Below are 13962 nucleotides of genomic sequence, written 5' to 3'. Positions count from 1 at the left end.
AATACAAGCAGGTGAAAACCTCACTTATTAACCCATGCTAGCTGCTTTCTCTGTCTGCAGCTGATATTTCAAGGAATGGCATTATGACTTTAGAAACCAATGGAGCTCATGTCACCGCATCTGAGCTGGAGGCAGACCCTCAATACAGCTGCCCATGGCATTGTGGCTTGGCAAGCAGTTTGAGTTTTGCCACCAAAGTGAGTTGCTGGTATTTTGCTGACAAATGGGAATATCCAAAGTTGTTACAGTCATGGAAACACTTGCCTCTGTCACCTCAGGCTTCAGTGGTGAGAAGAGATTTAGAATCTCACGTGTCGAGTTTAAGGCAATATTTTGTATTTGTTGTAAATGCAGCTGAAATAGATCTTGGAAGGCTACCTAATTCTCCTGCCCTCTCCAAGGCAGGATCAGCTCTACCTATACCTCTCCTCTGTTAACCAGGAAGCCACTCACAAAGGCTCCTTTGCCACAGTGGAGATTGAGATGGGGCAGATTACCCCCTGCAGGATTTAGGGCATCTTGTTCTGAAGCACCCACTCCTGCCTCAGAGATAGCATTCAAGACTCTAGGCTCTCAGGTCTGGATGCAGTGAAAAGCAGGCTTAAGACCTGCAGTTTAGTGCTTTCTCTTCTGATTTTTATATCCTTCCCTTGTGTGTTGTCAAGGAAGACAAAATCTGAGAGACACCGGTGGGATCCAGAACCAGCTTTGTGCTGCTACAGGAGCAGTTCATGCTGAGAGAGAGAGAAGCCAGCCAGAATATCCAATTGCCCATCCCATCCTATCCCAGAGGCATCCCCATTATAAAGGACACTGGCTGGCTATTTGAGAAACTCATGTCCTTTCCAAGTCCTGCCTTTGACTTCTTACTATTCTGGTTATTGAAATTGATTTTGCACTCTAGGCACAGGATTTTCCATTGCCAAGTTTCACATTGGAGATAAAAGAAATTATGTTTCCACTCGCACGTAAATCTCAAGGATGTTTGTGCTCAGATGACTGGACAGTAAGTACAGGTGAAATTGCTCCTGTGATTGTTTCAGTAAAAATATTATATTGTTGCAAGGTTTTATAAAGTGCGTTTAACTGGTTTACACATATTTTTAACAGTTGCCAGGTAGGTAGTTATTATTATTATTACTATTATTTTTTTTTAAAGAATAAATATAAACCTGTAAGCGAGGCATCTAATTTCTCTCCCTGACAGTGTGGTAGATGAGCTGGTTTTGGAAGCAGTCCAAAGAGTGAGCAGTGAGACCACCCAGCAGCTGTGCAGTACCCCTGTGCTGTGCTCACACTGCAGGTTTGTGCTCAGGTTCACCGAGGTCTCTCTACTATTGCAAACCTCCCCATGTGGGGTGAGCACCAGGCTTTGAACTGCCTGTGGAATGGCCTTGTCTCTGCTAAACCTTCCTATCGTGAGTCAGTGCACACAGGACCCGGCTTTGAGAAGATTGTGGAAGAAAAGCAAAGGTGAATCTTTTGAGCTGTAAGGGCAGAATGGCCTGAGAAGGCTTCTTCAGCTCCCAGGGGCTGAGGGAGATGATAGTGGTAGTGTCAGTTCCACGGGGATCAGCTGCTGGATCGTGGCCTGAAGGCACTGTAGCCTTTAGGGTCTCCATGTCTTAACCTGGCAGCTTTGTCTGCTCCCAGGAGGAGGAAGGACTTGCTGTTCCTTTTCAGAGCAAGTAGAATAATCTCTCATGCTCTGAAAGGATAAAGGAGCAGGGAGGGAGGACAGTGCAGTGGTGGGGGGGCTGAAGCCTATATTCACCTCAGCTACAGGCTGCTCTGGCTAGATGTGAATGTGCTCCGCCCTGCAGTCCTCACCTGGGCAGCATTCCCATGATCCGAAGGCCTTGATTAGCTTCCCAAACAGCTCTGTGTAGCGTGGCCAGCTGGCTGCCAACCAGCCCTCTGCCATCTGCTACCCCGTGCCGCTGCTGTGTCTGGGCCCTGGGTGCCAAGATGCTGCCGTAGTGCTTTCCTGAGGGAAGCCCAGGCCCCGAGAAGTCAGGTGTTCTTCAGACTGTATTCTTCACACAGTAATGTGCCAGCCTAAAACAGCCAGGGTATGCTGTGTGGTGATCAGAGCACAGCAACAAGGAGAAGTATGCAAGGCGGCATTTTTTATGCAGCCTCCTACCTGCCCTGACCCTCCTTTCTTTTATGCTTCACACGTCTCGTGTCCTCGGCTCAAGGAATATCATTACTGCATATCAGGCAGTGCACAGAGTGCTGAAACCTCAGCTTGAGTTGGTGTTTCAGGTATTGCCGAGCACTGCATTGTCGAGAGAGTCTTCCTCTGGTTGAGCGGGAGGTGCTCCACTTACCTCCTCCTTACCTTGCAGGGCTTGGGGAGCTCAGCCAGCAAAAACTTGTAAATTGCTTAGAGATCATTAGAGGAAAAGTGCTGTAGAAGAGCAAAGTATTATTTATTAATGTGCTTCTGTCTTACAGTACCATAAATATCAAGGTTTTAATTGCTCGAACTTGTAATCTGAGTAACTTCCTGGATTTTTTTATTGCCTTGGTAAATAATTTCTTGGAGGAGCTGCTGCACAAAGCAGTGCAGGAGAGGTGCTCAAAAGTCAGGTCTGTTTGATAGAAGACACGTTACCACTTCCAGCTTTCCTTGCTGCTTAAATCCCTCCTGGCTCACTCCTGTCCTCAGCATCTGAGCTTGCTTTGTCTCTGTTCTTGTTTAAAATACTGCTTCTGCTTGTGAGAGGAGAGTGAGAATCTGTATTACAGTGATGAGCAGAGATCCTGCATTATAAGGGTTCCTGGTTCACTTCACCAGCAGTATGCTGCTGCTTATGAACACCAGCCATGCCTGAGAATGGCATCACAGCCACTTTGGGGCATGGCATACACAGCATGCCCAGCAGAAGGACAGAGGAGGTGCCCACCCAGAAGTTTGACCGGTCAGGATGCAGTTAAATATCTCTGTGCTTGTTGAAATTGTCCAGGTCAGGGTTTTTCTCTGCTTATGAGAGCAGTTTAAAGATAGGTGGTATTAGGGACATATCAGCTGCCATTATGACCATCCTACCTGGAACTGGGCCAAGATCTTTCAGATACTTATCTCTAAGCTGTGAGAAAGGAGGCAGTGCTGGTGTTGCAACAGGCTAAAGCCTTCTGTGTGCCTGAGCTGCAGAGGATAATGTCAAATGCTGTGCCTGGTGGCATCGTGTCAAGTGATGCACTGAGAGCAACATTAAATGCTGCGGTGTGTGGACTAGGAAGTGAGCCTTTTGTGCAGTATTTCTAATATACCAGGGAATTCCTTCACTCCCTCTCAGTCTGCCTATTTTTTGTTTTAATTGCCTCAAACATGGCAAGGCTCAGCCCGCTCCTGTTTTCCCAGGTGAATGGGCAGCCAGCTGCTTGCTCATGCATTTCTAAGCTCTGGGATAGGCTGTTCTGATACATTGTTCATAGGCCTCTGAGATTACCCCCTTTCATACAAAATGCAGCAGAAGCAGCGCCAATCATCTGTGTTGTTTTTACTCTTCCCCAGCTTTGGTAGATCAGCACCAGCTTTAAAATGCTCGCGTTGCCTGTCAGTGAAATATAGAGCTGATCTGAAGATCTTCCTTTCTTCTGAGGTTTGAATAGCACAGCTCCCTCTCCCCTCCATGCTTCTTAGTTCATACTCTGCTACTTCCCAAGCTTGCTGCAGGATTTTTTTCCAACACAGCTGTCTCTCATCAAACCCAAGGGGATAAAACTGCATCTCCATCCACATCACAAGGAAATCTTTAGGTAGGGTGATGAGCGTGTGTTCAGATAGGACTCAAGATGTGGCAATCAGACAGTTTCTCAGTGGTCTTCGTAATAACATGGAGAAGGAGAGAATAACCAATATTGTCACCTTCACACTGGGACCTTGAGTCCATTACTGACATCCCTGATCTGTATGGGTTGGGCTTTTAGTTGGCAGCAGAACTTAAAGCTGCATCTGACATCTCTCAGTTGTAACCATCCACTTTTATTGCTGCCTCAGACAGTCTCACTTCCTGTTTAATTACCGGCATTCCCCAAGGGACTCAGTTATGCCACCTGAGACAGAAGAAGGAGAACAAATGGTCCATGCTTCAAAGAGGAGAAAAGGTGTGTCAAGTCTGAATTTAAGCACAGTGGCAGCCTGGCCCTTGTGAGGTAGCATGAACACTTTCAAGAGTGGAGGCTAGTAACATCTGCTGCTGCTAAGCCAAGTGTGACATCCAGAGGCTCCTTAAGTAAATGTGCATCTTAAGTAAATATGCATCTGCATATGCTGAGGGGCTTGTAATGTGAACCAGGGGAAGATCTCCAGTAATGATCTCACATTGCATGGGCAATATCAATCAGAGCAAGTCCTGGTCCCTTTAGCTATGCCAACGATCTGTAGTGTCAGTGATTCGTGCACCTTTTATTTCAGATATGTGGTTGATATTGAAAGGATGCATTTTAAACATGTATAGAGCTTTAAAAAGCTGTGCTTATGCTTACAGAGAGGGGAGCCACAGCACAAAGCTGTAGATGAAATGACATCTAAATGAAGAAGGAAGGAAACAACACATTTCTTGATGCTGTGTAGGCTTGAAGTATTTTGAAACCCAGTGAAACTATTTGCAAAGGGAAATATGTTTTCCTCATGCATTCTGGCTGAGATTTGTGAAGATTGTTGCAGCGTGACCACAAACCGGAGGTGAGGAGATAATGGTGGACTGTGTAGGAGCAACAGCAACTATAGTAGCATTGCTGATTTCACTAGGCAAGTTTTGGTGTTGCCTTTAGCATGCAGGTTACAGAGGAGGTCTGTTCACAAGGATGCCTTCAGAAGTGTGTCTGTAAGGGTAGGAACAATGGCTGGTCTTGGCCTGGCTTTTACAGGGCATGTGCTTAAAATCCAAGAGTTGGCTCTAAAAAATGGTGTAATAAATGCAGAACTATTTGGTTATGCAGAGCAGACTCGCTGTAGTGAGGCTGAGGTTGTTGTTGTCTTGAGTTTCTTATATACAAACATTATAGCCACCTGAACTCAAGGATGCCTTTCACCTTCTTCTAAGAGGCAATACACTTAGGTGCTCTTAGCAGTGCCCTTCTCCTCAGCTCTGTCTTGCTAGCAGCAGTGTATTCTTTTCAAACAACAAAGTGGGGATACATCTGGATTTGTATTGCTCTTTTATAGTCCCTTAGTCTTGGTATTACACTTGAGGCATCCTTTATCCACAAAAACATCACTGGGTGACACTGCTCTCTCAAATTAACAGTGTTGAGAGGTGCTGAAGAAGATCAGAGTCCCACTGAGCAGGGCACTATGTAAGCACACAGCACAAGGTGGTACTTGTAGTTGTAGGGAAATTAACGGCTATCATCATTTTTCTATCAGGCTTCCGCACATGTAAGAGAGTTTGACAAAATGGAAGAGGTGCTTGGGTGTAGGTTCTGTCTTTGCTGACCTGTCGCTCCTGATACTATCAAATCAGCATCATCCCCTGAATCTAATCTGTTAATTAAGTGAACCATGATTAATCCTGTAATTCTGTCTCAGTTTAGGATCCCTGGCCAAAGGGGTTACTGCATGTGTTGGTTCCTAGGCATGTGTTTGAGCCTAATGCCAAACGAGTGGGAATGGAGGTTGGTTCTGCTATCTGCTGTGGCCTTGCTCATACAAGACTTGCTGAGGTCACAGAGGTCTTGCCTATTTGGAGATCTGCTGCATTCTGGACAGTGGTGATAGCATCCTGCCTCACACAGACCGGCTCTCAGCAGGCTACATGATCTACATGATCAAGCAGTGGTTGTTGAAAACTCCTGCTTGCTTCACTTCTTGTTCCTGCCCTTCAGCTGGGTGATAACTTTTCCCTTTTGTGAGTGGAATTAAGGTAGTTGGTTGAACCATGTGAAGTCTGCCATGTGTGCTCACGTGCCCATCTCTGTTTGTGGCAGGAGCAGAGAATCCAAGAAGCAGTAATTTCATCTGAGTTCTTGGTAATGATACTGGCACCCATCTGTATGTTGTTACACTTGGCTATCACTATTGCTGGCAAAGAGGTCCCTGGGCAGAACGAGGGCAGAAGACCTGCAGGCAGGCCCAGGAGCCTGGTGGCAGAAGTGTGCTGTCTGGTCTGAGGAGTCTCCCAGCACTCAGGTGGTGGGCAAACTCAGCTCCAGCCCCTCAAGAGTGGTTCCAGGGGAGACTCCCAGCCAGCTCAGTGCTGCAAGTGTGTGCATACTTATTACTGAAATTAATTGCTCTAATGCCAAAGAACAGATGGAATAAGGCATGAGGGAGAAAGAGGAGGGATTATGTGTGTAGATTTGGTTCAGGTTTGCATACTGGTTCTCTCAGCTTGAAGAGCTCTGCAAGCCCATGTGGCTGCTGTCCATGTTTAGCCAAATGCACGCTGTTTGGATGGTGGCAGTGAAATGGTTAAGATGCCTTGGCTGAGCTGCTTTAGATATCCAGTGTAGGATGTAACGGGGACCCTTAAAACTGGGACTGATCGTAGCGGTAGGCTTATGTGGACAAAGTCAGTGGGGAGACTTTAATTTCACCCATGCTCAGGAATGGAAAAGAAATGAAAGCTGGCACATGATTCTGTTTCCACTTATGAAGCACCCATCTGCCTTTTTAAAATTCAATTTATGGGAATGGTGAGTAAGGCTGGACCAGTTCGTAGCTATTAGATCCATGCCATTAACATCCCAGCCGCTTCATTTTATCAATAGCATGCACTGAGCGAGGAACATCTCTCATGCAGGATTGGCAGAAATTGATATTAATAAGTGGATCTAATATTCTTAAATTTGTATTCCTTTCCAAGACTCGCAGCGACCCCAGAGGGCAGAAGAAATAATAAGTAAAGGCCTAATTCATTATTTATAACCAGGCAAACCGGGAAAGTAACTCGGGGAGATTACCTGGATAATCCAGCATTAGCATCTTGTTTCAGAGATCTTTATTAGGACTCAGGAGGGGCTCCTGGGAGAGTGGAGGCAGTACAGTAAATTCATATGCTAGCCTTTGACCCTGTCTAGTGCCCTGGCCTTATAATTTACTTTGGGATGTGCGTGACTCTTAACAGCAAGATAAACACAGTTGGCTGAAGAGAGAGCGAGGGAAGCTGGAGAGGCAGTGCCATCTTAAGGGACTTGGAATGGATTTCAGAGTAGTTAGGAACGCTGCCTTGGGTACAGCCGTGTACCACGGTTGTCCAGCTGCTGTCTCCTCTCCTTCCATGTTTACGGGGCCAAAATGCATTTGCGAATATACTGCTTAATCTTTTAGACTCATTTTTTTAGAATGGGAATAATAACAGCACCTCCCAGAGATTGGGCTCATGAGGTGAATGAGGTGTGATGCTTTGAGTTGAAAACAGATTAGGTCTTGTAGTCCACTCCTGCGTCTTTCTCGGCACAGGGACAATCTAGGCCTTTTGAGAAGCTACTGCTTTATTGCCCTGTGCACTGCTTGCTTTTTTGGATGGTGTGTGGATGGTGTTGCAGAAGGAAGGAAGGTAAGGGGATGTTTCATGACCAACTGCTGAGCTTCAGGTTGAGAAATATTCTCCTCATTAGTTTTTGATTTCTTGAAGAGGTTTTGACTGGTCTCAGGTTGCAGGAATGAAACCAGCCAGAAGGTCAAAACTGAGGTTTTGCAGGAAGATATACAAGAGTACTGTGGGACAGAGGCGGAGATGCTCTGTCTGAGATTCCCTGCCCAGTTTTGCAGATGTGAAATGTTTGAATAAGTTATAGTGAAAGAACTTCATGCATATTTAGTTTGGATATTGCCTTCAAGTCACTCTGCTTTGCTGAACAGTCCTTTATTGCATAATGGAACTTGTTTCTGTGTGCTGATGGCAAGGAGGAGGGCGATACACTTCTTGGAAGATTCATGGGGACTCCCCTCTGGATGGCTTTTTGGTTAGGACTGTTATTCATCCTAACCCTTTGCAAAGATAAGTGGCCTGGGGTTGGTTCGGGTACATGGGCAGACTGCTCACACGGGATCAGAGCAGGCTGTCAGCAGTTAATAGAGCAGCAGTGCAACTGCTTTGCATTTATATTGTACCTTCCCTCTGAGGATCTTGGCATTTCCAAATATTAACTGATACCCGCTGGGCATTTGCCAGATAGGCACAGTCAATAATCAGCCCATTTCAGATGAGGAAGGCTGGGATGGAGCTGTTTAACGGTTCCGTAACAGCTCAGAGGCAGCGCTGGCTGTGGAGCCTCCCTGGTTCTCATATGGCCTTCTTTGTTTCTTTTTCATCTGATTCATCCATCCCTAATACAAAGCAGATCAGATCACCTGCCATGTCTGCATACACAAATCTCCTTTAAACAATAGCTGTCGGGGAGCCTTTTTGTGAAATTATATGTGTGGAAGAAAGAGAGTGCTACCATCTGGGATCTCATATCAGTGTTTCTGGAGATATGTGGTACAGGATGTTTCCAATTATAAACGAGCTGGAGGCCTGCAGCCTAACAAAGGCAGGTGGAACCTGATCAGCAGCAATGAAGAGTTTAAGAAAGGAGAGTTTGAAGGATTATTAACCTCCCTGAAATATTCTGCCTTCCGAAAGGGAAAATAATAATGTCCGTAACTGAAATAATTAACAGAAAAACAATTTGCAACACTTAATTAAATGGAAAAGAATATGCTAATGCAAAGTTAAGGCTGCACGAAGGCTTCTGCTAAGTATGTGATTTTAACTTTGTTAAATCAAAGCCAAGTTTCTTCCAATTTAGGACAGCACAGACTATTCATTGACAGCCCATGTGCCAAGTTTCAAGCACCAGCCATGCTTTCTGGCTAGAGGATTCTTTCATTGTTATTCCCCCCTACCCAAAATATGATTTCCATCATCTGTAACTCATGAGCAGCTGAAGTGCTGTTTTTGAGATGATTCAAAACAGTCTTTAGCTCTGGCAAAGCATTAGCTTGGGAGGCAGTTTTTCAAAAGTGTATTGCAGTGGGCTGGGAAGGAGAAGTGTGCCCCAGCCATGCCTGCTGAGGGTGCTGGCAGCTCCTCACGCGCTGAGTTGATCGTCATGTGAACTGTATTATTGCTACACATCGTGCCTGAAATCTGTGGGCGCTCAGCTGCTGCCAGAGCAGCACTGTGATTCCAGATATACCTGCACCAAGCAGTGCCTAAATTGGTAGGTGTTGATATTGCTGTACACCAGCTGTGCCAGTACTTTTGGCCCAGCTGGCCCACATGCTGCGGCAGCACTGTTCATTGCAGCTAAGGCTGATATCCAAGAAGAACTGAGCCTTTCCCCTGAAGGGCTGACATGCCCTAAAAGGTAGGGACTGAAGCCTAACACCTTTCCTGGGGGCTTCAAAATGCTGCGTTGTCTGTGAGCTGGCTCTCTGCTTGGACATACTGAGATGTGCATGGCCAGCTCTGTGATAGTGGAGGGCAAATGAGGCAGGCGGGTGTAAGGATGTCCTGTAACACATCCATAGGTCTATATATGATTCCTAAAATGAGGTAGAACTTAATTTTAAAGGTGATAATGAGGTTGTGCATGAAAAGAGCAGGAAGTGGTGCTTGCTTGCCACTCAAGCTGAAGTCACAAGCTCCACAAGCTGACAGAAGGAAAAGACAGGAGAACTTTTTAGAGCTGTTTTTGGTATCTTCTCTTCTGGGCTTCCTTTCCAGGGGCACATTTCTGAGCAGTGGATTGGCTGTGTGTGTTTTTTTTGTTACTGACCTACAAATGTCACTTTGTGACATGGAAAATGTCCTAATGATCCTTATTGGGCAGGGAGCGTCTTTTGAGGACTCGCTTGCCTTGGGATAAAAACTCAATGGGGTTCAGATTTGCTTGCTCAGCAGTGAGGAGATTCAGCACAGGAGCATTTCTCTACAAACAGATCTCTGTTGCCAAAGTGTGCCCTGCTCTGAGTTAATCATATTTTAAGCTGGATACACCTCCCTATATTTGCAATGGGGTGCAGTGCACTGGAGCTGACAGCTCACACAATAGCTACATTTTCCTGGAAAATGCTATTCAATACAGCCCAGGAAACCATGCTCTGGACACGACACTGTTTGCTTTGAGAGATGGTTCAGGCCTTTAAACTGGTTCCTGATGTTGCAGATCTCTGTTCATAGTTGCAGTGGCATTCCTTATGTCTGCTACCCTTAAATGCCTGGAATTAGCTGCCGAATAACTTGAGTTAGGGTTAGGATGTGGGAGTACAGGTGTTTGGTGAGGAAGGGCTGAAGAGACAGTGTGAGTGGAGGGCTGGGCATCCTCCAGATTAAGCACAAACCATTCCTCTGCTGTTCATAACACCCGTATTGCCTTCAGAAGCTGGGGACTGTGGGAGAAAAATCACACCAGTGTGGGAAGAGGAGTGTGAGGTTCTCATGAAGCTCTGTGCATTCTTCTTCGAGAAGGTTGGGAGAGAAATTCCCACTGCGGTCCTAGATGCAGAGATTTTCAAGGGAGAGCAAAGCAACAAGGGGGAAGAGAACACATGAGAATGTGAGGGAATTTTTTTGTTTGTTTGTTTTTAACAGCTCATTTGAGTCAATGTGACCCAAAACAGAAGGCTCTGGCTCTAACACAAAATGGCTTATTCCCATGCTGCCAAAATGCATCCTTTTGCTGATGCTATCTACTGCTTCATGGCTCTTTTAAAGGCTGAAATGACAGAGAATTCTCTCCCACTGTATATGATTGCTAGGATGGCAGGCTGTTTGGTAGGCCTAAGCACCATAAGCACAGGTGCTTAGGTAAATATTGCCTCTTCCTTGTCTCAATCAATACCCATGCTGATCGCTTTGCAAATTGGTGTGCCTTGATGAGAGGAGAGGGTGCAGTTAGCTATTTCGCAGTCATTCTGGAATATCATTGTTTTTCTGATTGTTTTGTTTTTATGGGACTCTGGCCCGTATTCTGCTAATAACCCTGAAATTTTAAATAGTTAAATATAGTTGGCCAAATTCTTCCTTGGAGATCCCCATGTGGTTCCCATGGCATTGCTGAGAAACAAGAATGCATTTCTGAGGACAAGCTTAAACCCGACAGAGCCATTTCACTCCAGGCATAACACTGTTCAAAGTCAATGGAAGCATGATGTGAGCACATTGTCTTTATATTTTTACAAGTGCTTTTCTATATTCCTTTATTTCCAGGCTAGAATCCAAAAATGCAAATGCCGAAACTGCTGTTTTCTTCTTAACCCTTCTTATCAGCAAGCTGTGGATGCTTGGGGAGTAAAGCCTGGTGACAGTGGTTGTCACACAGGGAAGATGGGATTGTGTTCAGGACAGAGCAAGTTGAAGAAAGCTAAAGGTAGGAAAACTGGCTTGGATTTTTAGAGATGCTAAGGTTGCCTTAATGCGCTCCTCCTGAAGTTGGCTTATTGGCTTGACTTCCATAACAGCAGAGTGAAGCCAGCATGGAGTGCCTTAGCAGAATCTCTCTGTGCTCTGTTTCTGAGCAGTTAAAACCAATTTCCTCCCAGGTTAGCTGTCAGAGTTAAGCTGTAAGTACTGGTATCCCCATTCACTTGGCTAAAAACAAAAAGTGCCTGCTTTTCACAGTGTTTAACACAAGATTAGCAAGATTGGGCTGATATAAATAAGAAGCTCTGCAAGGAGAGACACAAAGTAGTGCTTGTCTGCTCCAGTTAGCTTGGCAGATAGCTAGGCTGGGTCACAGTGACTGCTGACAGCTTCCACCCTCCAAATTCTGTCTGCATTGCTGAGTTCTCACTGGTCTCTCTTGTCTGGGTATATTCGGGGCTTTTTGCATAGTTCTTTGTGCTGAGATGCTGTGAGAGCTTTCTGTGGCCACTTGTAAGACAATTTTTGCGTCTCTTAGGGAAGCTATAAAAAGGCTTTGGAAGGCTACCAGGATGGAAGCAATCGGGATGGGAGCAATTTGGACTGCTGAGAGGAAGCAGGGTATGGCTTCTCACACCCACGATAAAAATACGTCCAGACTTGGGCTGAGAGCTGCCTGCGTAGATGATAGGGGCATTTTATGCTAACTCCCAGGTCAGGCAGAATCCTGCATACATGCATTAGTTTTTTTTCTTTCTTTTGACTCCACTGAGGTATATTGGGAGCTATATTGGGAAAGCATTCTGGTGTCTGTGTGGTTCTGCTGTAAGAGCTGCGTAAGAAGAGCGAGCCTGAGATAAGTTGGTGCACATGGGTATGTACAAAGTGTCTGGGCATGTGCAGCAAGCCCTATTCTTGGCCATTAAAAAGTACTCTTGGCATATTCAGCTGTCTCCCCAGCTACTGGCAAGGTGACAGGAAAATTGGCCAGGCAGATTGCCAACTGGCTTGGTGGCAACATTTATTTAAGACTAATATTCCCTGTCAGGTTTATGTAGAAGCTAGAAATATCTACTTCCTGGGCTCTCCTCATCCGCTTCTCACTGTTTTGCTGCCTCTCTCTGTCCTATTTTCTGTCCATTTAAGGCAACCTTTGGCTATGGTGATTGTAACCTGCAGTTCCACAAGGCACATGAAAGCACCTTACTCAGCATTCAGACTGATACATGTAGCACAGGCTGTGCCCCAGGGGTGTCCCAGTCCCCCTGGCGGGGGGACTTGGAGCCAACAAGGAAGAAACATGAAGCTGAGTTCTGTAGTTCAGCTTCTGAAGGTGCAGCTTACAGTGCCATGTGGCTGTGTAAGTCCACTGTGCCTCCAGAAAGCTTTGGACAGAGAGCTCACAGCCTGTGTTAATTGTAGGACTGATGCAGCAGGAGGATGCACTGAGGCTCTCTTTCTGTAAAATCATCAACTTTTTGTTTTCCCTACCTTGAGAGGTTTCCTAGGTGAGGTGTGGATTCCCACAGGAAGGGTGTCAGGCTTCTGACAATGGGCTGCTGAGAGTAGTCAGGATTAGTGCCTGGGCCCTCAGGGACATGGGGACTATGGGCTGAACCCCTCCTCTGTGAGCTGTCCTGGGGGAGGCGGTGTCCTACTGAAGCCGTGGTGCTGCTCTGCTTGTCCCATGCAATTTCCATATTATTCAGCCTAAAGGCCTTCACAAAAATGCCAGAGATGCTCCTGTGACCTCTTTGCAGTGCATCCCAGAGCTCTACAATCTGATATTAATTACATCGAGGCTCTATATTAAAGCAGAGATTTGCCAAGTTACCATAGGGGTTTCAGTGCTGGATTCATATTAATTTAAAGAGGAACTGAATATTCCCTCAAGCAGCATTGGAAATCTTAACCTCATAAAAACAGAAAGATAGGAATTTTGCTGAATATGCCCTGCCCTGCTGGGAAGCTGTCCCCTACTTGCCTGTGTGAAGTGTGAACTACAGAGAAGGGCTGTCCACATTGCTTACTGTTTACTTAGTCCTTTTTCTTCTCTCTTGCCCTCACCACATTTAGACTCATCTTCTCTGCCTTTCTTGAGAAACCCAAAAGAGTTTTGGCACCTCCATACACAGAGCCTGATTCTCTCACCTGGTATAGCCCAGTGGTTTGTGCTGCTGCCAGCAGTCCTCTTGCAGTTTGGTCTCTCATATCACCTCTTGGCCTTTGCAGCTTGGGAGGACCTGGCTGTCAGTCTCACGAGTAAGCAGTGATGTGGCTTTGTCAGGGCTTCCCCAGGCCCTGCTCTTGCCCCTGGCCCCAGTGCTGTGGGGACAGGACCTGGCAATTTGGTCATTACTCAGCTTGGGACTCCAGTAGTGTTTACCCTTAGGGAAAAGCTGGTCCTTGCTGCTCCATAGCTCTCCTTACAGAGCTTCAGATTGGAGAAGTCTGTTTCTCAAGTTAAATATAGAGTAAAGGCACTTAAAGCTTACTTTCACCCTTAGACTGGGGTCTGTTTTCTTCGTGTTGGTGTGCAGCTGGCCTGGTGAGCATGCAAATGGCCCAGAAGGCAGTGGCCATTGCCTGTATACCTGAGCTGCACAGTGTTGGTGGCAATTCCAAGCTGCACTAAATTCCATTTCACTTATATCTA

The 13962-nt window shown here is 46.0% G+C and overlaps 1 protein-coding gene across 1 annotated transcript in view; it reads left to right on the top strand.

Moving 5' to 3' along the window:
* Window positions 1-13962, top strand: part of HMG20A (high mobility group 20A) — a 168868-nt gene that overhangs the window by 79308 nt on the left and 75598 nt on the right. The window contains exon 12 of the transcript XR_016470259.1: window positions 11154-11313. The gene's annotated coding sequence lies outside the window, so the exon portion shown is untranslated. The remainder of the gene's footprint in view (window positions 1-11153; window positions 11314-13962) is intronic.

Source organism: Phasianus colchicus, chromosome 12, assembly GCF_987193195.1.
Source record: "Phasianus colchicus chromosome 12, bPhaCol1.hap1.1, whole genome shotgun sequence".
In the NCBI taxonomy this organism is placed as follows: Eukaryota; Metazoa; Chordata; class Aves; order Galliformes; family Phasianidae; genus Phasianus; species Phasianus colchicus.
Note: the sequence above shows the minus strand (reverse complement) of the source record. Positions and strands in the feature narration are given on the sequence as shown.